Consider the following 23,047-nt stretch of genomic DNA (forward strand, 5'->3'; position numbering starts at 1 on the left):
TATATACACACTATATATATATACACTATATATTACAATAAAAAAACAACAAAAAACGATGTGCATAAATGTATCAGTTACTTAGACTAGTCATTTCATTACTTGAAGATTTCAAGTCGTGTTTTAATTGTATTGTTTATCAGCTGACATTTTAAAATACATTTTTAGAAAAATATCTGAAGTTAACATTGAATTCATTGAGTTATGAAATTGCTGGATAATTTTTTAATTTAATAAAATTCTGTGTAAACTCAAAAATGGACTCATGGTGCTAGAATCTCTGTGGAATGTCAAAAGTGCAAAAATCGTTTTGCTTTTTCTTCATTGTAAAATATAGGGAAAATGCGCAATACATGTGCACACTTGTTTTAAAATTATGTAAAGATTATCCATCCATCCATCCATCCATCCATCCATCCATCCATCCATCCATCCATCCATCCATTTTCTTGCACTCTTGTCCCTTAGTGGGGTCAGGAGGGTTGCTGGTGCCTATCTCCAGCTAACGTTTCGGGCGAGAGGCAGGGTAAACCCTGGACAAGTCGCCAGTCTGTCGCAGGGCAACAATGTAAAGATTATGCAAAACCATTTTAGTATTTAATTATTTCATGGTTATTGTGCAACAGTGAGCCGTGAGATGTTTTGCTATGGCTTATCAAATGGACTTTTGTATCTAATTGGTTAACAAGCAGAGCGATTCCAGCACAGACCAGTTATATTGATCAGATTAGAGCTATTTAATGCAGGCAACAATCATCAGCTAAAAATTTTAATAAAATATAAAATTTGCAAAAAGGACAATTATTTAATTTATTTGTTTTAGATTTGTGATCATTAATGTACATTAAAGTAAACATTTAATAAGTTCTAGCTTATTCATCTTTCAGCACTCCATAAAAAGAAACATTAGGAAGTTCAGATATAAATCTGAAGTAAAAGTCACTTTGTGTCTGTGCCTTTAACTTAACCCTTTATTGTGCTCTAATGTTCATGAGCACGTTAATTATGGAATCATATTACCTCCTGCTTTCCAGCGCGGCTCTTTTGCTCATCTAATTTGCCTCTAAAGAATGCTACAAAATAGTGTTCAGACGTCCAGCCCTGATTCTACTAAGCACCGTTGAAAGATGGCGGTTTCGGTCCTGACTCACAGGCTTTTGTTTCCCCTTTTTTCTCCGTCCTTGTGACAGTAGTTGGTTCATCCTGTCTTGGGTCGGATTGTGAGTCACTGTCAGAGAGTCAAAAGTGGTTGTGGGAATTTAAGCTGAGCTGACGGATCCCAGACGTGAGTGAGAGTGTTGTATGATGAGCAATGCATTGGAAGACGCATAAAAACATGGGAGTGAAGCAGGCGTGTTCAAGGGAGTACACTCTTCTCTCACACACGCACTCACACACCATGACTTCTTCATCTCTAATGCAAGACCACGGTTTCTTCCCATTGAAACTCCTTTATGCTTTTTCATTGCAGCTGAAGACGAGGTGAGGGAGAGCAGGCAGGAATGTGGTGTGTTGCGTTGCAAGACTCTCGGTTGCCAGCTGAGAGCTCACACATGGCCCCAAGCGCAGCCCTGAGTGTACAGAAGCTCTGACTTCCAATTTATTACAGCACAGACCTGTCAGCTTTACTTTAAATCTTTCCGCACGTAAAGGAGAAAAACACCACCTGCCTTCTGAGGGGCCTTGCAGCGTTACTCCAGGAAGCCAGTGCTGCATTTGAATATGTCAGATCAGCTGGCGGCGTTCCGAATGAAAGTTGCTGTTAGCGTCGTGTGACTTCAGAGAGCAGAGGCAGGTTGTGGTATTGCCAAACTTATGCTGTTACATGTTTTCAAAGCTGGATTTGTAGTTCTTTCTATCTTTAATACTTAATCCGGTGTTGACTTTTGCTGGCCTGCGGTGTTGAATTAGCTGCATTACATAATGCACCCTTAAAGTTTGCATGTAAATATTTACCATTGACAAGTTCCTCTGGAGGTTTTACCTTAGTTCAGAGGTGGATCATATTACTGGTGAGGGGCCCCTTTATGCTGGAAGACCACTATTGAGTGAAGGGGCGGGGGGGTGCAGACATAGTAAATGTGTGTACATCGACTTAAAGTAATCAAGGTTGGACTGAACAGGTCAAACGGGGCATCTACTTTTGTGTATTTTGCTACCATTAATCCATTTGTGCTGAAGCAGAGGCCATCAGGGCAAAGTTCACAGGTCGTCCTGTGGAACGTCAGCGGGGGGAGGGGGGGAGCACCTGACACGCACAGAGTGAAGAGTTAAACAAAGCTGAATGGTCCAGCTTGGATTTCTGCTTTGGGCCAAAATAGCCGAGTCATCCGTATTTGGATAAACAGTGTTTCCTGCTGCACCCATATGTGTGAAATGAGGCGACCATTTTGTTTAGGCTAAACAGTAGCTTGAAATCTCTCAGTTGAAATCAGAGGATAGAGGAGATTACTTGAAAGACTTAGTTAAAGTCCAGACCAAAATGAAAGTAAGAATCACTGTCTTAAAAAAAAAAGTGCTCATCAAAGACACACTTAAAGCTGCAATTACAGCAAAAGGTGACTCTATAATGTATTAACTGACAGAAATGAGCAGAAATCCCTGCCACACTTTTTATATTTTCACTTGTAAAAACTAATTAAAAAGCATGGATGTCTCCTCCCACGACAGCACCAACTTTATGACGGTCAATCATACAACAGTTTTTAAAGTCTGTAGTTGTATGACACATTCAAGGAGTTCAAGGGGGTGTGAATACTTCTGCCAGGCACTGTATGTATCAGTGAGCACTGTTTTTAACTATACGTTTTACTCCCAGTCCTTCGGCCAAATATAGCCCTGTGTTGAACTGGGAGTGTTTTATTTTTAATGAATCTAGGTCAAACTGGTGAAGGTTAATTGGAGTTGGATGAGTCTCAGGGCTTCCCTGTCAGACGTCTTGATGCCCACCAGCTGGACGTTGGAGACACACACACACAAATTGACACACACAGTAAAAAGGAGACTTGTTTCCAGCTGACCCACTAACGCCAATAGTCCATCTTGCCTTTCCCTCGCACTCTTCCACACCGAGCATTCCTCCTCTATCCCTCAGATATTTATAGGCGCATGTCTTTGCCCTATCTTTCATCTGCTCCATGCTGTCATGTTGAGGGTGTGTTGCAATGCTAAAGTGTTCGTCTAAGACCCCTTGTGTGTCTGTGGGACCATACACGAGTGTCTGCTGATGGACAGTTGTTACTTGGGGAGGGACTACTCCGGTTGGGCTGCAAAAACTCGCTTGGCTGAGATCCAAGTTTGTTTTCCTTGCAAAGCGCTGTCATGCCTGGATAAGCTAATCACCGTTTTGTTTTTATTTCTTTTCCGGTTTGCCACCCAACGATGCTCATGCAAGCCGCATTTATTCCTGCTTCACTTCTCGTTGCTCGCTGTTCACTCCGTCTCACCCCGGCTCCCCGCCTTTCATTGATGGCAGGGCAGTCATTACGCTGACAGAATCCACAAGTCGGTTCCCACAGAACTCGCTCCAGAGAGAGGAGCCTGGCCTGGTTCTGGAGGTCGACCTGCTCCCACGGCGAACAAAAGGTTCAGGTCCAGTTGTACGGACGGAGAGGGATCAGTGAGAGGGGAGATACACGAAGGGGGGAATTACTGAGAAAGAGCCACAGCTTTAGGAGAATTGATAGGGAGGCGATTCTGATGTTGACTGTATGACAGAGTTCCAGCCTTTTCCAGGTACAGAAATATGGAAAAATAAAAAAAAATGAATATGGAAATATGTCAAATCTTTTTTTTTTTTATTCCTTCTATCCTGTCTCCTTTGTGTTCTTTTACCTTTCCCCCCTCCTTTTTCTTTCTTGTTTCTTTCTTTCCTACTCTTGTCCTTCTGCCCTCCCTTTTCTTTTATTTGTTGTTTGTGTCCCTTTCCTTTTCTCCGTTTCTTGTTTTTGTTCTTTCTTCTTTGTTTGCTTGTGTCTTTCCTTAATCTCTTTCTCGTGTCCTTCTTTCTTCCATTTACTTGCCAATCATCCTTCCTCTCCAGGGCGCTTTTGGATCTCCGTCCTTCCTTGTGTGATACCTTCATTCCTTTGTTATGCTTCCTATCTTTCCCGTCATCCTGTTATCTTTAGCTTCCTTCCTCTGATTTTTCCTACTGTACATTCTTCCTTACACTCTGTGGATTTTGCAGGTTTCATTTTTACATTCTCAACAATGTAGAGATACTTGATTAACTTTATGATTAACTTTTAGACTTTTAGAGTTCGTGTGTGTGTGTTTGTGTGTGTGTGTGTGGGTGTGTGTGTGTGTGTGTGCGTGTGTGTGTGTGTGTGTGTGAAGTTCACAGCTGCCCTCTCTCACGCTTCTGTTCAGACCTCCCTGAATTTGGATACAGTCCTGTTCAACGCTCAGAGGAGTCCAGGAATCCTGGCATAACACACTTGTTTGTCATCATCCGTGGTGCTGACAACAGTGGCCTTGTCTAATTTTATTCAGTAAAAACCTTCCAATAATTTTGTGGGCCCAAAATAAAATGACAGTGTCTGTTCACGCTGACATGACTGGGTGTAAAACAAGGTCTGAGCTGCACTGTAAACTGGTTCACTTTGCAAAGCGCATATATGTTATTTTCTTTTGTTTTGTTTAGTTTTGTTTTATTATAGATATCCACATACGCGTAAGTATGTTCCCACATTTAGAGAAGCCACATGTGGGACTGGTCTGCTAGCTCCTCGGTAGTTGAGGTTGCTGTGGGGTAATAAGCGACCAATAAGGAGACGGTTTAATCCCCGCTGCGGTGATGGTTTTCAGAGAGAGGACGAACCGAGAGTCCCCTGGGATGCTGGATCTCGCTTGTTTTGATGTTTTTCTAAAAATCTCAGCTTCCACATGTTCATCGTTTTGCACACGTTAGATTCTTCTGTTTTACACAAGATTTAGAAATGCGCTTGCAGTTTAACGCACTTCTTTCACAACTGAGAGCCAAGCCGGTTTAAAAAAAAAAAAAAGAAAAAGATATGGCTTCACTAAATTTGGAGTCAAACGTCGTCATACCTTCTATAAGTCAAAATAAGATTTTAGTGGGGCTCATCGGCAGATTGTTCTGCCATTACAGTGGTACCAAATAGTTGAGGTTTGTTTAATTACATTATTTTTTTTTCACTGCAAAAGGTTTTATTTAGAGTGCAGTTGAAGAGTTCCAGTTTGAGGTCACGCTGCAGATTTTTACACAGCTATTGTTACGGAGGAAAAGTATCAGACACAACCAGATGTTTGGGACGAAATACACTTCCTCGAAAGACAAACGGGAGCAGAGCTGCCAGCAAATCTCTGGTGAAAACTCTTTATGACAGATGAGCCCGGATGATATTTTTTTTCCCCCTCAACTCCCACAGGGCAAATTAAAGGCAAGACATACTGTCCAAGAGACTGGAATGGTGCAGTAAATATAATTCTAAAGAGACGATAGATTCTTTAAAAAAAAAATAAAAAGGTTCAGTGTTTGCATGTCATCTCTAACTAGAGATGTCACATAATGCATGCTTGTATTCTTTTCTATCTGTTGTCATCCTTTGTCTCTCTTTTCTTCATATGATTTCCACAGCGCTCCTCTCTCATCTCAACCATTTTAGCACTTTGATGTCACGCTGACCACAACAAAGACGAGCCTTCTGCTTCCCTTCATCTTCTGCTTGCTTTGACTCTTTCATAATCAATTTAAATTTTCATTCTGTGACTTCATTTTTATTTTACAAAAAAAAAAAAAATCCTTCCCCATATTTGCTTGTTTTTGGCCTGAATCCTTCTTATTATTGTGTTTGACGTCCAGAACTGTTCACCAGCATGCCACCGCAGTCGCAATCATGTCAGAAGAAGTATGCGCGGCCTGTTTTTCTGCTTGTGTGAAAATGATTAAAGTGGCTCACACACACACACACATGCACACACACACAGATGCTTTACTCTACGTTGCTCACAACTTTTGTGGGATTTCTACATTCTCTTCCGCTAAAAAGTCATAAAACGCTGCACGATAGAAGATTTTAGTGGTTTTTAATAAAATATTCCAAATTATTTGAAATATCTTGAACTGAAACCAGTTTCCGGATAAACAAAAGAATTAAATGGTTTTGTTTTTCTGTTGCTATAGTTGATTATGTCACAGATGGCGCCATTACTTGGATATGTTTGTGTGTAAGATAATCATATGTGTTGGGCTTTAGGCAGCTTGTGGTTTCCATGTCATCACTTGCTTTTAATTAACACAGAAGAGACAGTCGTTATTCCTACTGAAGGTAAAATAATCGAATACGTTCATTGTTAATATCTTGAAAAGGTGTTGTTGTTTCAGGATTTCCTACATAGGCTTTAGCAAAAGTCTAAATTTCAACACCCGCTGAACGTAGTAGCCTCATATGAGCTAATTGTTCGGAACAATTGACCTTTCTGCCTCTCTGCTCCTTATAAACTAGCACTAACAAGTTGATATTAGCTAATTAATTAGTCGGGCTGCAGTCCTGCCGACTTTGGTCTTAAAATAACTGGCTTGACAAGGAGCAGTGGGTTTTATTGCTATTGTTAGAACTGCATGGCTATTTGTGTTTTGTGGCTGGAAATTTTTCCAAACAGCTTAACTTTTCTCTCTTTCTCATTTTAAGCCAAGGAAGAGTGTGGTAGCAACAAGTGGGGGAGGGGCAACAAAGCAGTGTTCTGTTCTTAATACAATCTAAGGTCAGAACTTGTCTCTGGCACTTTTTACTGAATTGTTTTAATTGGAATCGTTTTAATGGAAAATGTTGCTGGTTCTATAATCCTTTATATCAGCAATCATGCCTATTTCAAGTTCATGCCTAAAACACAGAAAACAGCAAAATTACCACATGAAAAATTATATTTGGAGTACATTTTAAGGCTAAACTTGGTTGATATGTTTGCATTTTTTTGTTGTTTTAGATTTGCATGATTGTGCTGGAGAAGAGGAGGATTCTCCAGCACAACCCCGATGCCACAGGAGCCTTAAATCACTAAGGAATATTGTCTTTTGTTGTTGTTGCAGACTCGATAGCTTTCACATGTGGATTTTGTTTTCATTTGTGTGTAGTTATGCAATTTATAGTTTGACTTGTCTGTCTGCCTTGATATATTGGATGTTTATCCTGTGACCAGGAAGAGATGAGGGGATATGGAGTTCAACACCGGCTTGTTTTTTTTTCTTTCTGAAAAAGTAGAAAGGTGTCACTGTTTCAAGTTTATGTTTTTGTTATTCAAGTGTCACCAGAGTGGTTTGATTTACAGGCAGCGTAGGAAATACTAATTCACATGCACGCAAAAGTTTTAATCTTTGCGTAAGTGCATGTTAGGGTTAACCCTTTAGTGGTTTTCCCATTGATCCTACAATACAATACCATCCACTGTGTACAGCCTATCTTAAATCTCCTTCATACAAATAATCATCTAAGGGGGAAAACCCCAAGTTCGGGATCCAAAACAGAGCCGGAGGTCCACATAGACTCATGGTTATGTTTTACATTTGCAGAGTTTTTGTACGTTTGATTGTAGAAGAAGAATCATTGAGTCTTATCAACTTTACTTTTAACAACTTAAATGGTTCACTACATCCAGTGTGGAATATTATAACCCATCAGTGGTGAGTACAGGAGGGAGACAGGATGGCAGACAAACATGCATCTATTCTATACAGTATATGATGACAAACGGCAGCAGATGGTGGCTCATATAATAGGAGCTTTAAGGCTATTGTTGTCCTGCATTTGCACTTTACTGCACTCACTTCTATATTAACTCTATGGAAAATAAACAACGGTTTTTATTTTTATAGAAATCAGACTTACACACCTATGCATTGTGACTGAGTGACTATTACCGGATCCATCTTTGTTAAGGACGTTAGAATATGTTTTATGTAATTATATCAGCACTGGTGGAATGAAGTCCATAGTGCAAACCCGGAACCTTCTACTGCTTTGGATGAAACATTTGAATTTTAAATCCAGATACAGACAGATGAGAAGTTGGGGTGGAGCCTCTTTCGGTTATATTTGGATTGGCAGAGAAGTCATTGCAAACAGCTGTTGGCTGAGAGTTTTCAGACATAAATTTAGTCCTCCAAACATCGGTGACCTCGCATAACTTGAACTTCCTCAGCTGAATAAACAAGAGGAGCTAATACGAGGGTCGCTAAGTTGTTTTGTTCTTTCGCAAGAGGCCATTTTTACACTTCAGTTTTCATTATTTGTGCATTCCATCGTTTGCATGGAGCAATGCCACAGTTCAGTGGACTAGCTTTATTTTAGTTTAGGCTAGATCCAGAGTTCTGTGACAGAAAAGTCCCACCTCTATAGGTCTATAAGATCTTTTTCATCAGCTGTCACCACAGTGAGGTGATGATGGCGGTTTGAAGCAGGGTGTTGACAGTGTTGAGGTGAGCTCTGTTTACTGTTGCATCAAGAGCTTTGTAAGGAGAGAAATCCCTTCAGGGTGAGAAAGTACCACATAAAACAATTCACTCCACAACTGCTACTTACTTTTTTTTTAACATGGTAAGACTTTTTTCCACTTTAATGACAAAAATAAGTTATCACACCCATAATTTAGCTCTCTTTAAAAAGAAAAAGCTTACTTCATGTCTGCTACCACCTTGTATGTCTGTATGTTAGTCAGACCAACAGTAAAATACGCTGTTCTCAATTCTTACTGAAGCGTTTATCATCATCATATTGTCATATCGTAGTATAAATACCGCACCCTTTACTGTAGTTTATTGAGTGATTGCAGTTTTTTTCCCCTTTGAAATGTTTGTTTGACATTGGCTTGGTCTTCTTGAGATTCTTGGAATATAGCCGGAAGTAAAAAAATGCTATGATTTATGGTACATACACACAAATTATTTTTTTTTAAAGTTGTGTAACATGATCTATTTTTTTTTTTGCATAGAAAAACAAACAAGTATTGAGACTGGTGATAAATATAACTGTGTAATTATTAAACAGACTGGGGTTGTGCAATGTTAGGAAAAAAATAAATTTTTGTCGAATACTGTAATGACATCACTCAAAAACTTTTGGAACGAAGAACCTCACAAGTTAAGTACAACTTGTAATTGTAACATATGTAAGAAACAGTGAGCGAAAAATCCAAGTAGATCAGGGAGTTAGCATTGATGCTAGCTAGGTATATTAGCTAGCATAAAGGCTGGAGACATAAAAGTCTCCAGCCTTTATGCTGGAGGCAACAACATTACTTCGGTGATTGACAGACTTAAAGTTCCCACAAAGTAGGTACGAAAGAAATGGCAGGTATCACATAGTTGTTACTAATATAACACCCTGTATAACTGTGTAGAACCAAGTCGAGCTCCCTCAGCCTTTTTCTTTTCCCCAATTTCAATATTGCCAAAGTTTTCCGCGAGTTTAGCAGGTTAGAACTATGGGGGTAAACAAAGTTGGAAAGTCCATTCAGCCAAGTCCAAATATATTTTTGATGAACACAATGTCAATGCATGCCACCTAAAATATTCCACAAAAAATAGCATCCAAGTAGTCCATTGGCGTAGTTTATTTGCAGAGTATATAGTAGTGATTCACGTCAAATGTCATCTCAAGTCCAGTTTGCATCAGAAGAATATAAAGTCAGCTTAATTCAGTAACATTCCAAGTGAACTGCATACATCCCAATTTGGTCCTTGTGAAACACTGAAGAAGTTACGTTTATTTTCCAATTGGTGAAAGGTTTTCTATCTAAAAAAAACGTAAAAATCAGCTGATTTCCTTGAGTTACTGACTTTGGCACAATTCCTCCTGCTGAACAAGCATGTGGCGACAGGGGAATTTTTGATTGTGTCCATGAAGTGTGATTGGAATAGAGGTTGAAGCAGGAAAGGGCTCATCCCAACTGGACTGTTTAATGCATTAGTGAGAAAGGTGAGTAGAATATGAAAAGACTTGCTTATTTCTGCTGAGCTTATTTTGAGCTTTCAAGGTGATGCAAGACGTTCCTGTCAAAAGTGAAACATTAGGAGTTGCTTTAGGGCAGAACATGTCTTGGGATGCTCAGCATGGGATGCCTTGATTGTATTGCAAAGGTTGCGAAAAGATAAAGTAATCAATAAAGCCTAGAGCGATTTCTTTTCTTCAATTAGACTTTTACCTTAAGGGTACTTGGAGGAGGCAAGGAGGGAACTTTCAACATACAGAGGTGTGTTAGATGTTGACATAAATCTGCATTTTATTTAGTTAGAAATGCTGCACATGTTTTCAGTTAAAAATAACATGTTTGGACATGCTGATCCATTCCTCTCATGGTTCTAACTCTTTTCATTGTCATAGCTCTGACTTTTCTGCAGACTTGGCTATATGCAACTTTACAGTTAGTTTTTTACTGGTAATTTCTTAATTAATGAAAAAAACAAAACAAAATCAGCTTTAATGTTATGGTTTTATTTTTCCACCCTTTTCTTGATGCTGGTCCTCTGTGTTTCATCAATCTTCCCACTTCCCTGCAATGCTGTGTCCCACTAAAGCATGTGCCTGTGTGTCTCTTGCTCTGTGAAATATGACATACTGCCAGTTGGAATCCCAATTGGCCACTGAATTTTTTTCCCCAGAAGCAGTTTGCGCTGTCTGCCTTATCTACAGAGACTTCATTGTGTGGGGTTTTTTAAGGTCATGTATGGATGTGTGTTCAAAACTTTAGATCATTTCAAAGCTTCCATCAGAGTGATAGAAGAGACGATTATCGGTTTACAGCTCTTAGTCACTGTCAGCATCTCCTGTTTGCACAAGATGTGGTGTCGGGTGATTTCATATGTTTGGCCTGAAGTCGTAGTCAGGTTGGTCCTTCTTTTTAAAGTCTAGAAATCTGCTTTCCAACTGTTCTCTTAACCTATTAGAGAACACTGCTGTACAGAAGGCATGATTTTCTATATGAAAAGGTCTTTATCAATGTTTGTTCAGTATGGCAGCATTCAATAAAACATGTAGTGAGAATTACCAAGTGGAGGACGAAGAATTAACATCCCTTATAAATATGATCTACAGAGATGCACTGAAAGTATTTGGCCTTTTTCCTGTATATACACAGACACACACACACACACACACAAACTTTAATGAAATTTAAAATTTGACACGCACTTTGAAGCTACAACCGCTTAGACTCTTTTAGGAAGACCGTCTATAAGGGATAAGATTAAGCACCGATGCGGGACGAAAAGGCTTGCCTAATAGTCGCTGTTCTGATTCATCCCTAAAGTGCTCTGTCAAATTGAGGTCAGAGCTCCTCCACAGTCATGTTGGGACAGATAAAGGCCATGACCAAACCTTTTCCCATTGGTACTCTGCAGCATTAAGATTATCTTTACCTGAAACTTAACCCCTTAACCCCAGCCATAATCTCATCTCATCTGCACACTGAACCTCTGACAAAGTTTTCAGGTGGCAACCTGAAAACCTAGACCCATCCATTTGTTTACTAAACAGGAACTTTGGAGTTATTTAGCTCATGACTGCAGAAAGTTGCCGACCTCAACAACCTTTAACCCTGTAAAACTGGGCATTTTTGTACGTGTGTTTTTTTTTCTGAAAAACCTTTCCCGTAACCTTTCAGTAGAACATTTTTTGTTAAAACGTGCTGTGCACCTGCTTAGGAGTGAGCTTCTTGAATCCAGCATTTGCCTGTGTGCTTTTGAGAGATGTCCTCTCCTACCACACAGTAAAACTAAACTTTCAGAGTCACTGGTGAGGATTACGATGAGGATAATTTCATATAACTACAGAGTGGTTAAATCTTCTTAATCCCTGCTGGAGTCTGAACAGCCGTTAATGGGAGCAGAAAAAGAGTAAAAAGATCAGACGACAATAGCTGATGGGAAACCAAGCGTTATATATGTCTACAGATGTCTTACCTGTTGGTTTATAGGAATTATGGCTGTGGAAGGACGTAATGATGGATATGAGTAATTGCATGTTGCTTTAGGCTAAATGTTGACTTCAGTGCTTCCTCTGCAAACCATATCCTCCGAATATATTAGGGTCTGTCTGAGCTTTTTCTGCTGCTGTTGGCTTGAGTTTTCTCCGCTGTGCCAGTCATTGAGGTTTTTTCTTGTCTAAACATTCTGAGGATGCCAGATTTAAAAGAAAGAAGGGCAAAAAAAAGATGTTTTGGAGACTGGTGGCATTTACATCACAAATCCGAGTGTCGAGACAAAAGGGGTTGAATTTGAAAATAGGCAAAGCTTTGGGCCACCATCTTGAGTACTGAGGTCACTGCCAGCTAAGGTATGTTGTCTCAACTGTGTGTGGAAAGAATTTGGGTTCATTTGCAGCATAGGAACCGGTTGTTGCAATTATATTTGGGTGTTTTCTTTCATATTCAATCTTTAGGCTTGCCAATTAATAGTTGGTACACCAAAGCTTTCGTTGTTAGGTCAATGCATTTACCTTGTTATGTTTGGCGTGTATATTTGCACACTGGATTATGAGTCAAAGGAACTGAAGGACTAGCTGCAGGCTGCAGGACATAATGTACTTCTGTGGTACCAGCATATCAGGTAACTATTGTTGTCAGTCGCATCATCTTTGCTGTTTCATTGGATAGTTTCACTCATGTTGGATTCACTGCTGGCTCTGATGGTTTCTAGCTGAAAGCAATTTCATGTGTTCTGGTTTTGTGTGTGTAAAGTTTCAGTGCTTCTCCAATATGATATGATTAATGTATAATTTCAGTCAACATTTTCTCTAACTTTGCTTTGTCCGTCCAACCATCCATTGATCCATGCCAACCATCCTAGTTTAAGGCTAATTTCTATTGAACATCTGCGGTAAATTCAGAACTTTCTGGCCACAATTGGCCTGAGAACACGACTAATTTGAGTCTGAAAAACTTGGAATTTAATGTCTACAATATGGGGGAAAAAGCAAGGATTAGCCAGCAAATCGGAGGTTGATTCTGTTAAAAGAAATATTTGTGGGGGAATAAACCTTTCTTCTTCTTTAGATTCTTATTCTACTTTTCCGACACACACACAGTTCCACACACACACATCCCTCCTTCGTTTGATCCAGTAGCCTGAGTGGGGCCCCAAAGCTGCTAACAAGGCCGCACCACATAAAAGAAATCCCCCACCATGCCCCTTCTACACTTAAACACCCTCAGCCCCAACAGCGTGGCTCTAAAGTCTGCTAACGCTGAACTGAATCTGCCCGATCAGCTACATCTCCAGGTTTACAGGCCTGGAGATGTAAACCTCCAGGCCTGCAAACCTCCGCCTTCATCCTCCTGGGACGGTTGGAGAAGCTCATTCTAGAGGCTCTAAGGTCCTGAATGAGACTGGGTTAGCTAGGCAGGTAATGATCCAAGTGAGAGCTCTTGTTCTTCGGGGAGCAATGCTGTGCCCCCACTGTGACCTCGCAAGTCTGGAGATGAGACTAAGGGTCTTTGTTGTCGGAAAAGCGAGGCAGTGATGAGTGGTCTGGATGGAAATGTCAGATCCCCCAGGGCTGAGAGGAAAAGACAAATCTATCAATCTTTCTGTTTTATTAATATATTTTATGTACAAATCTGGTCTTTGTGTTTCTGTCGTTTTCTATCAGTTTTGTTTGCTGTGTTTTCTCACTCTTTGTCTTTTAATCGTTTACCGAACTGAAATGCTCACATTAGTAAAATAAAAACATCACGGAAGCTTATTTAACCTCAGGATTTAACCTTTATATTGATGAAAGCAGTCCATAATCTTTAGGTGTGTCTGAAAACACACTTGTGGTGGCTATTTCCTGATACCTCATTGTTATTCTCACGTGCAAAACAGACACAGGCTGCTGGGATGTCCACCTCTCTGCCCTATGTTCACTCTGACTCATCTCCAAAGAGAGATTAATCCCTCTTCCCTATTGTCTTTTTTGTGTCCTTTTAAAGAGCAGATTTTGCATTTGTCAGAGAGAGAAAAAAAACAGTTTCTCATTCCCTTCAGCTGACCAGCATAGTCACATAAGCAAAATGTCACGATGAGCACAAAAACAGACATTATGACTGACCTTATGATCTTGCAACATACTGAAAACCCTGCTACATTCCTTACATAGTGTCCTGTGAAAGGGAGATGGCCAAAGTGTCATGTAACAAACCAGTACAAGCCATGAACTTCCATGTATTTTGTTGAGATTTTTGTAACAGACCAACACAAAATACATATTGCAGGTGGAAAGAAGTGGATTTATAGTTTTTAGATGTATTTTTTGCAAGTAATCTAGAAAAAGTGGCAGACTTTTTTTGGGATAAATACTTTGATGAGCTACCTTGTGCAAGTTTCTGCTGTTGAAATGACAAATATGAAGGAGTTCTAGGAGTAGATGTGAGATAAGGAACTCTAGTCTCTGAATAAAGGAGTAACTCCTTTTACAGTATTTGCGCAAAAAAAAAAAAAAATCAGACGACTCCATCAACTTGCTATTAAACATTGCTGCTTTTTCTTTGCTAGTATACAATGTCTAACACTTAAATTTCAGCTATTGAAATTGAGTTTCAGGACTCTAACTTTAGGCAGCAATGATTTATTACCAAAAGACAGAAGTTTTTTTTTTGTTTCTTTTTTTACCATTTTATCATCACATCAATAAATGCCACTAAACATTAAGGCAAAATGGGTTTATGTGGCCCATCCCTGGTTTAAAAGCTGAAGCAGAAATAAAAACTGCCAATGTTTTGCATTTGCCTGATGGAGAGTTGACAACCATATTAAGCAACACAGATGGGCAACATGTAACCAAAAGAAGAGGAGTGCTGTTATCTAAAATGCTTGAGTAATTAAACACTTTTATCAATCGATCTTAAGCGGAAAGAAAACAAATACAGAATCCTATTCTCCATTCGTAGCTCTGCTTCCACCCATAATATTCCTCAAGTTTGCAAAGTCTGGTTTTTTTTTCTTGACAGAACCAGACTTGTGTATTTAAAAACAAATCAAATTCCATATGTATTTCAATTGACTTTTGAAGATTTAAACACCACCACAATGTTTGCACATACGCAGAGAAAATGCTGAACTGCAATCGGCTGAATCAGTCGTATTAAAGCAGGGAAGTATTTAACTCGCAAGGCAGTGTGCCTTCAGGAATAGGGTTGGGAAACACTGCCTGCTGTCTGTATGTTTCTCAGCAGTTCAATTGAATTCACATTATGATTCCTTTTCAAATCTTTTCACCTATTTTATGTCATCATCAGACAGGTTCTATGAAAGGAATTTAATTCAGTTTGAGCAATGTTAAAATGTAACTTAGATGTCCAAAAAATGGTCTTGGTTACTGTTAATTTTGCAAACAGGATATTTTTTCCACAAAGGACCGAAGTAGGTTTTCCTTCTGTAAATAATGCTATGTGAAGAGGCTTTTTTCAATTTCCTCAGGTTACTCAGTTATTGAGTGCTGGATAATCATTGGTGTAATAAAATAACATTTTTAAGAATCACAAAATGGAAAGTTGAAAGGTTATGAAGCGAAGAAGGATGAAGTGAGATTAGCGGAGAGGAAAGACGATGCAGGGGAGTGTACGGTAAACAGCTGCTAATGGCCTAGATAGGTTCTTAACTGGTCAGGGATGAAGTGTCTGTTTGTGTTGGAGAAACTGAGAAGGTCTTCAGGAAAACAGCTGTTTTCTACTTCTTAAAACTGGGGCCGTAAGGTCAGAGGGACCTCCTCATAACCATCTACGCTGTCTATGCACACATCCATACACTCCTGTCTCTGTTCCTCATGTGGAAACCCAACCCAGTTGTCCTCTCATGTGGTTATGGGTTGTGCTGGGGATGAGAGGGAAGGAGGTGACACTGGAGTCCTAAGCAGCTTTCCTCTCTGCTCCGCTCACTCTCTTTGTTTTAGCTCATGGCTTCCCCAGCTTGGGGTTCATATTTATCGTTTGGTTTGAAGCAATAGAGCAACGTGCGGTTTGGCCACGACCCCAATAGTTTCCAGTTTGCTGACAGAATGGGTGGAGTACTTTGGGTGTAGTTGACTAAGTTTTGCCACATGTGCGGTTAAGCAATTAAAGGTCGCACCCCCAATATTTCTTCTGACCCCTTTTTTTATCTCTCACAAAAATTTAATTTTGTTGACAGGTCATTGTCTATTTCTGTAATTCTTCACATAAGAGCTTTAATTTGATTACCACTTCAAAAAAAGGGGGCATTTTTTGTAAATAAATGTTTGATTCTTCTTACAGTTAACCTCTGCATGTTTAATTGTTTTGGCCTACAAAGTCGACTCCGTACTCTCCCCCGACCCCGTCTTTTTTTTTTTTTTTTTATCTTTTCTCGCCATCACACAGTCTCACACAGAAGCCCATTGTGTGACTTCAACTCTGCAGGAGTGCAGTGCATGCCCCAGTCAGCATGAAATGTAGTATAACCACAAAGCACATACACACACTAACATGCTATATTCTTTGGAGCTGACTCTGTCTACATTGGTATCCCATTCCAATAATGTGATTTTATTGTAATGGGATAGTTGTTTAGCAAATGTACAATATTGCCTTAAATACACCGGATATAGCAAAATGCTAATTTCCTTACTACTTGAATCTTGTCAAATTTCTAATGATGCTACAAAATAGTAACTTTATGGTTAGTTTTTCAAACTGGGCATCACTTCTCGTTAATGCAGAGTTCCTACAGTCTCTGGAAAACTGAAGAATTTGAATTCAGTACTTTCCAGGTCTGGAAAAGTAGGGGAAAAGAAAACAAGTGTGGAAAAATAAGGTTTGCATTTCCAGACGCTATTCCAATGTATAAATCTTTTTTCCTCCCCTTGTTCTTTGTTTTTTTTTCTTTATCTTCTTTCTCGCCTCTACTTTTCTTCATTTCTTATCTCCCTCATTCCTTCCTTTTCTTTTTGTCATGTTCTTCCATTCAAACTTCCTCAAATTCACCCCTCTTTCCTCATTTCCCTCCATTCTTCTGTGGTCATTCCTTCTTTTCTTTCTTTGTTCCTTGAACCCTTACTGCCATCCCTTTTTTGTTTTAATATTTTTATCCTGACTCCATTTATTCCTTCTTTCATTCACTCCTTTTCTTTTATTCCTTGTCTTCCACTTTCTTTATTTCACTTCATGTCCTTCCTCCATTTTTATCTTTGAGTTCTTCCATTCCTCCCGTTCTTCCTTACTTGTGCCCTTCTTTCTTCTCTTCTTTTCTGTTCCTTCCTTGTTTCCTTATTCCTTTTCTTATATCCTTCCTGGATTTCTTTTTTTGTGTGTCCTTCCCTCTATTCACATCTCATTCCTCCCATTGTTTCTTCTTCCCATCTGTTTTTCTTGTCCTTTTTTTTCTTACTTTAAAGCTTGCCCAATGTAAAAATATTTACCATAAATGAATGGTGAACTTTAACTCTAAAACAATGAGTCTCTGACATGATGTGTTTATGAAATCCTAGAAATATGAACCCCATTTCTCCTGGTAAATATTTCCCATTGTCTAATCATACCACAAAAACGTGAAGCTATTTTCTGCAGATGAATGTATTGTTTATCAGGTGTTTGCAGATAATGTCAGTCACACCGATAAGTGGCATTAGTCTAAATGTTTTGGTTTTAACACACATAATTTAATTGTTATTGCTCTGTCTGCATCGTACATTAGGTTTGTAAAGATGTTACATAAAATAATTAATGCCCATCAAGCAGACAGGGAGACGTTTACATAAATTAGCACCAAAAACACACGCACACGCACGCACACACACACCACACACACACACACACACACAGTGACATGTTTCTGCAGCACATCAAATAAAGAGCCAATAAATTAATGCATGACATTTGGTTTAATTCAGTTTGTTTATGTAGTGTCACATTATATCGAATGTTACCTTAAGGCTATTTATAAGACAAAGAGATCTATTTAATATTCAGGCGTAGAATGTAATTACATTCAAACTCAAGACAAATCCTGGATTTTCCACTGGATTACAATCATATAGTCACATAGCTACACACACAGGTCAGTCCTACATCTGATGCAACATTGGGAAATGTTACCGCTTATGCTGTATAATGCCAGCTGGTAAAACCAGGTGTTGGCATCGACTCTTTAGCTTTGCAGCAAAGACGACGGTGAAAAGAAACCACTCCTTTTTAATGCAGACACTTTCAGCAGAACCGGGCTTTGTTTCCGAACGGAAGCAGAGAAACCTGGAAGCACTGGCCCAGCTCCAGTATTTATGTGAAGAGCGCACAGAGTTAATGACGGTAAAAGTTTTGCCCCGTGACTTTATGCAGGAAAGAGACGCAGCTGCAAATGGAATCACTGGACCAGGAGCATTATTTGCGTTTAAAAGACAAACGGAACACATCAATTTCTGCTAATGGCGTCAACAATGACTTCGTCCAAGAAAGAGCAACAGCTAAAAGACCTGATCTCTGAGTTAGGAGTGCTTTCTATTGAAAGAAGCAACTGTGTGCACAGAGTTAATGGCAGAAATAAAGTTGGAGACTATTCGGTTTTGTCAGCTATAGGGATTAAAGAAAATGTGAGTAGAAATCTGTGTGTATGTTTGGATGGTTTCCTTTTCTGTCTTCATAAATCTAAATATCAGCTCACTTTATGCCACCGTTCTATACAGGTAGAGGTCAACTTTATCTTAGCTCAGCTTGGTGATTCCAATGCATATCCAGGATTTATGGTTGTTGTTACAGACAAGTGATCCCTGTACTATGAAGCACAGGGATCACAGGGTAAAAAGGTGCAACATAGATGCACCTTTTTACCAAAATGGGCTGATTATATGTTTAAATGCTGGATTCAGTGATGGATGCATGCATAGAATCAGAGTTATTTGTTTCTCCGACTACAGAAATGAAGCCTTTCAGAGAACAGATAAATCCTGCTTTTTTATGTTGCCAGCTTATTGTTCTACTCCGATGTTCAAAATCATAAAATTAAGCATGCAGACAGTGATCAATGAGCAATGGATCATAAAAGGAGCACCCTTCTGCATGCTGTTAGTGAATTGTCCTTGAGAAATGATCGAGTAGAGCACAATTATGTCTTTAAACTTTTCAGAAAAGCAACGTTTGGAGTCCTGTCTGAAAATGCTGACAGATTTATAGCACAGTCTGAATGATTTTTAGAAAAAAAACAAGACACAGCTTTTTGTGTCTCAGTTAAGATCTCAGCTTTTTGTCCTCAAACACAAACCAGATTGTTGTTTCATTGTTTCTAACGGTGCAATAATGGAGGAAAGTTGGAGGAGAGTGATGCATTTAGAGGTAAATTTAGTGAAGAAAGTCCTTAAACCAAGTTCTTAAAATATACTTTGCTAGTGAAAAGAATTTATTTATTATTTATTTTTGAGCACAAATGGTGCACCATTAGTTGGAGCATGGTGCAACTGAAATGATTTGTGGACATTAGGGCATATCTCTTTAAAAACTGATTGCTTGTTTTTTTTTTTGTTTTTTTTTTTTTGATATTTAGATTTAACCTCGTCTACCTCCAGCCTATTCCTCGTGAACTTCTCCTTTGTCAACCCTACAAGTCCCAGCATCCTGTGGGAGATGGCGCTGTCAACTATATCCTGTTCTACTTCCTGCCCCTGCCGCCATCCTCCTCGTAGCTCAGAGGAAAAAGTGCTTTTAATCAGACAGCTGCCTCATCCAATTGCGCCCCTCAGATTGTTCTTTGTGATTGTCACTATGTCCAGCAACAGGATGTGACACGTCTCTCGCAGTTGTTTCCTGCTGGATCGGAAAACGAGCGCGGCAGTGATGGATTTGTCTGTGGGGAAGGGTTAGCCGAGAGGCTTCCGCGAAGCATCACAGGTTGTGATTAAAGCAAACCATAAAAAGCAACCGGTGCTAAACGTCGGTCACTTGCGTAATTATCTTTTGAACAAAGGATGGAGTTGACGGTATTTAGAGGCAAACCTGAAATGACGGTATGCAAGATGGATGTGGAGCTGTATAAGCCAATCGCATCGTCTCATTACGACGGGAGACATTGTCCTGTGGGATGAGACTGGAGATGTGGGCATGCAGTTTGTGCAAAAGTATTTTGTCACATTACAGTTGCAGCCTGGAATCTATTTTATTAGAAATGTTAGAGTAACACAAAGCAGTGTAGTTATGAAAAATACTTGGCACACAGGTCAACCTGGAAACAGCAGAAGTTTCAAAGCAGGATGTGGCTATTAAGCAATATCCAACGCTTAGAATGTCTCAATAACCCTAATTTGAGGATCGCACAACTACAAGCCTAAAAAAAGAGCTTGACCGTCTACCTAAGCTGACAGGTCTAACTAGGAGAAATAAGCGAGAGGTGCATGACAACTTGGATGAGTTGCAGGAAAAACAGATTAGGTGGGAAAATCTGTTAACAGGAACACGATTAGCTATGCACTATTGGAAGAAAAACCTCGAGGAGCCTCATTTGCGATGTTCTAAGTCACATTAGGGGAAACAGCAGAAACGTAGAAGAAGGCTTTCTGGTCAAATGAGATGAATTTCGAAGTTGTTGGATTGCTTGGAAAATGTTTCATGTGTAAGAAAACCATCACTGTTAAGGCACCATGAGAGACGGCTCAGATCATTGAATGAACTCAGTTTCTGCAGAGTCCTGCTTACGACTTAATTTTTTTGTTTGATGAAGCAGACGCACATCTAAAAGTTACAGTACACCACTTGTGTTTGTCACTTTGGTTTTAATGTGGTAAAACTTCAAGGGCAGTGAATTTTGGAAGACACTTAACTTTTTTTTTTTTCTTTTCCCAGTACATATAAGGAGGCAAAGTACCAGCCAGGTTCACCCTCACAAAGCAGATACACATCAAATGAAACCTGCCCATGCATCAGGCTGTATTGTTCTGCAGCTTAGTTCTTCAAAGAACCTTGAAGTATTTGCCATTGACCCCCAACTTGATATCTCAAAGGGGGCCGGAGGTCCCGTTAAACTTGACTAAGAGAGCTGCCTTATGTCACCCTGGCAACCGCACACTGTGGCAGATAGCGACCACATTACTGCAGCAACCCTGAGTTTTGCAAGGGGTCACCATTAGGGGCTCCTATGAATTCACCACTCGCCGTACACCCCCTCTTCTTTCTTCATAACAGGTTTTTTGATTGGTCAGCGTGTGTGTGGGGGCTCTTCACACATGCACTGAGGCAGTGCAGAGATTGGATGCCGATTCGTGTGTAGCCTTAGAATTGACGTCGTCCTGCCAGTGTTATGTGCATCAATCAGGTAACATGCCTGTCAAAGCAGGCAGGATTTTATCCCAAAAGCAGAAGAAGACCCCCTGCACAGGTACGCATCTTTGTGCATGTGTTTCTTTGGCTGAGCATCTTGGCAAATACTTGCTTATAAAACATTACCTAATAGAACACATTGTTTAAATATGAAGCAGTCTTTTACCAGGGACATGGTGCGAGTTCTGTGGGGAGAATGCAACTACTGAGAGAGTGAGACAAGGAGCTAAAGTAAGAACAGAAATGTGTGGACTGGAAGACGGACAAAAAGACGACGGTGATCAGCAGGAGCTGCAGTGTGGGATCTGAGCTTGCATTGTTCAGGCTGGCGGTGTGCAGGCAGGACAAGGTCAGGACTGAGTTGAAAGAAGCGCGCGAGAATGAATGGAGACCAGCGAACTGGAAGACGGACTTTTCATTGCTCTTCTCTTAATAGATGAAATTCAGCTGTGGGGCAAATTCATGCCAGAGGTGATGGTCCTTCATGTATTTCTATTCTTTTAACATTAAAGACAGCAAAGTGTGAAGCTCCATTTATAGAGACTTTTCAGATTTGCTTTTTAATACATGCATCTTCCAATGGGAAGATCATTCTCACAGCTGCAAGTAAGTTAGGTGCGTGCAAGAGGCGGAATATGCAATATTTGTCAAATCCTGAGACATCAGATGTTAAAGGTGCAGATGCTGCACTAAGAAATTTGTATCAACAATTGACACAGTTTGAGGTGCCGGCATTATTATTTATGAACATTGTCTGTATTGCCTTTATTAGAGAATGTAGGAAGTTGACTTAGAGATTTCCATATGTCTGCACGCTGAGCATTTGGATAAAGGCTGAAATCTCTGAAGGATAAAATGGAGAATCACCTTGCTGACACTAAAATGGCAAACTACAGATCTTCTTTACACAGTAACTTCTTCTGCCCTGAAGAGTGCCTGGCTTTTTGTGACCTGTTGATGCTTACTTATGGTGTGTTGATTGTTTTTTTTTGTTGTTTTTTTTAATCGTTCACTTGCAGGACACAACTCCTGTTAAATGATCCCTGTTTTTCCCTATATATTAGCCTTCTACAAACGTTATCAAGAACTGGCTGTGTTTGCGTGAAGATTAATTAGAAAATCATTATTATACAGTCCTCTGATAAAATGTGCATAAATGAGGGAAAGTTACATACTTCTGTTTACACATACTCTTTAATGGCCCTTTATCACTGCATGAAATGGCATCATCCAAAAAATAATGGGAAAAATCAAGAGAATTATTATCTGTGTACTCTTTTTAATATTTGCAACTATTATATGACCAGTTGTGAAAAGCAAGTGTTTTAATTGTCCACTTGGCTGACCTAGATTCACCTGGAAGGATAACTCAGCTGAGCAGCAGCGACTGCCTGGTCATGTCTCATTGTAGCAGCAGGAAGAGTTCAAATCATCCGTATCAAACCCCCGGGGAGTTTTCATCTTTGTCCTGATCACTCACACACACACACACACACGCACGCACGCACGCACGCACACACACACACACACACACACACACACACACACTCATAATGATTTACCAGCTTTCTCCAGTCGACTGTCCACGCCTCTGAGGTGACGATTGTATTCATCAACACTTTTATTCATTTCTTTTTTTTAAACAACCTTTCACATGAGAGTAGTTTCTGTTTTAGCTCATAACTGACTTAGATCTTTACATTCGGGTTGACTTTTCTTTTTTGAATTCACCTTGGTGATCATTTTGTTTTTTTAAATTGTTACCGGTTTTCTTGCCTTTTCTTAATGTGGTGTTTTC

At 39.7% G+C, this 23,047-nt stretch overlaps 1 protein-coding gene across 4 annotated transcripts in view; it reads left to right on the forward strand.

Moving 5' to 3' along the window:
* nhsl1b (NHS-like 1b) overlaps positions 1 to 23,047 on the forward strand; it is a 95,339-nt gene that overhangs the window by 1,207 nt on the left and 71,085 nt on the right. The gene's annotated exons all lie outside the window — the stretch shown is intronic.

Source organism: Poecilia reticulata, linkage group LG21 (genome assembly GCF_000633615.1).
Source record: "Poecilia reticulata strain Guanapo linkage group LG21, Guppy_female_1.0+MT, whole genome shotgun sequence".
NCBI lineage: Eukaryota > Metazoa > Chordata > Actinopteri > Cyprinodontiformes > Poeciliidae > Poecilia > Poecilia reticulata.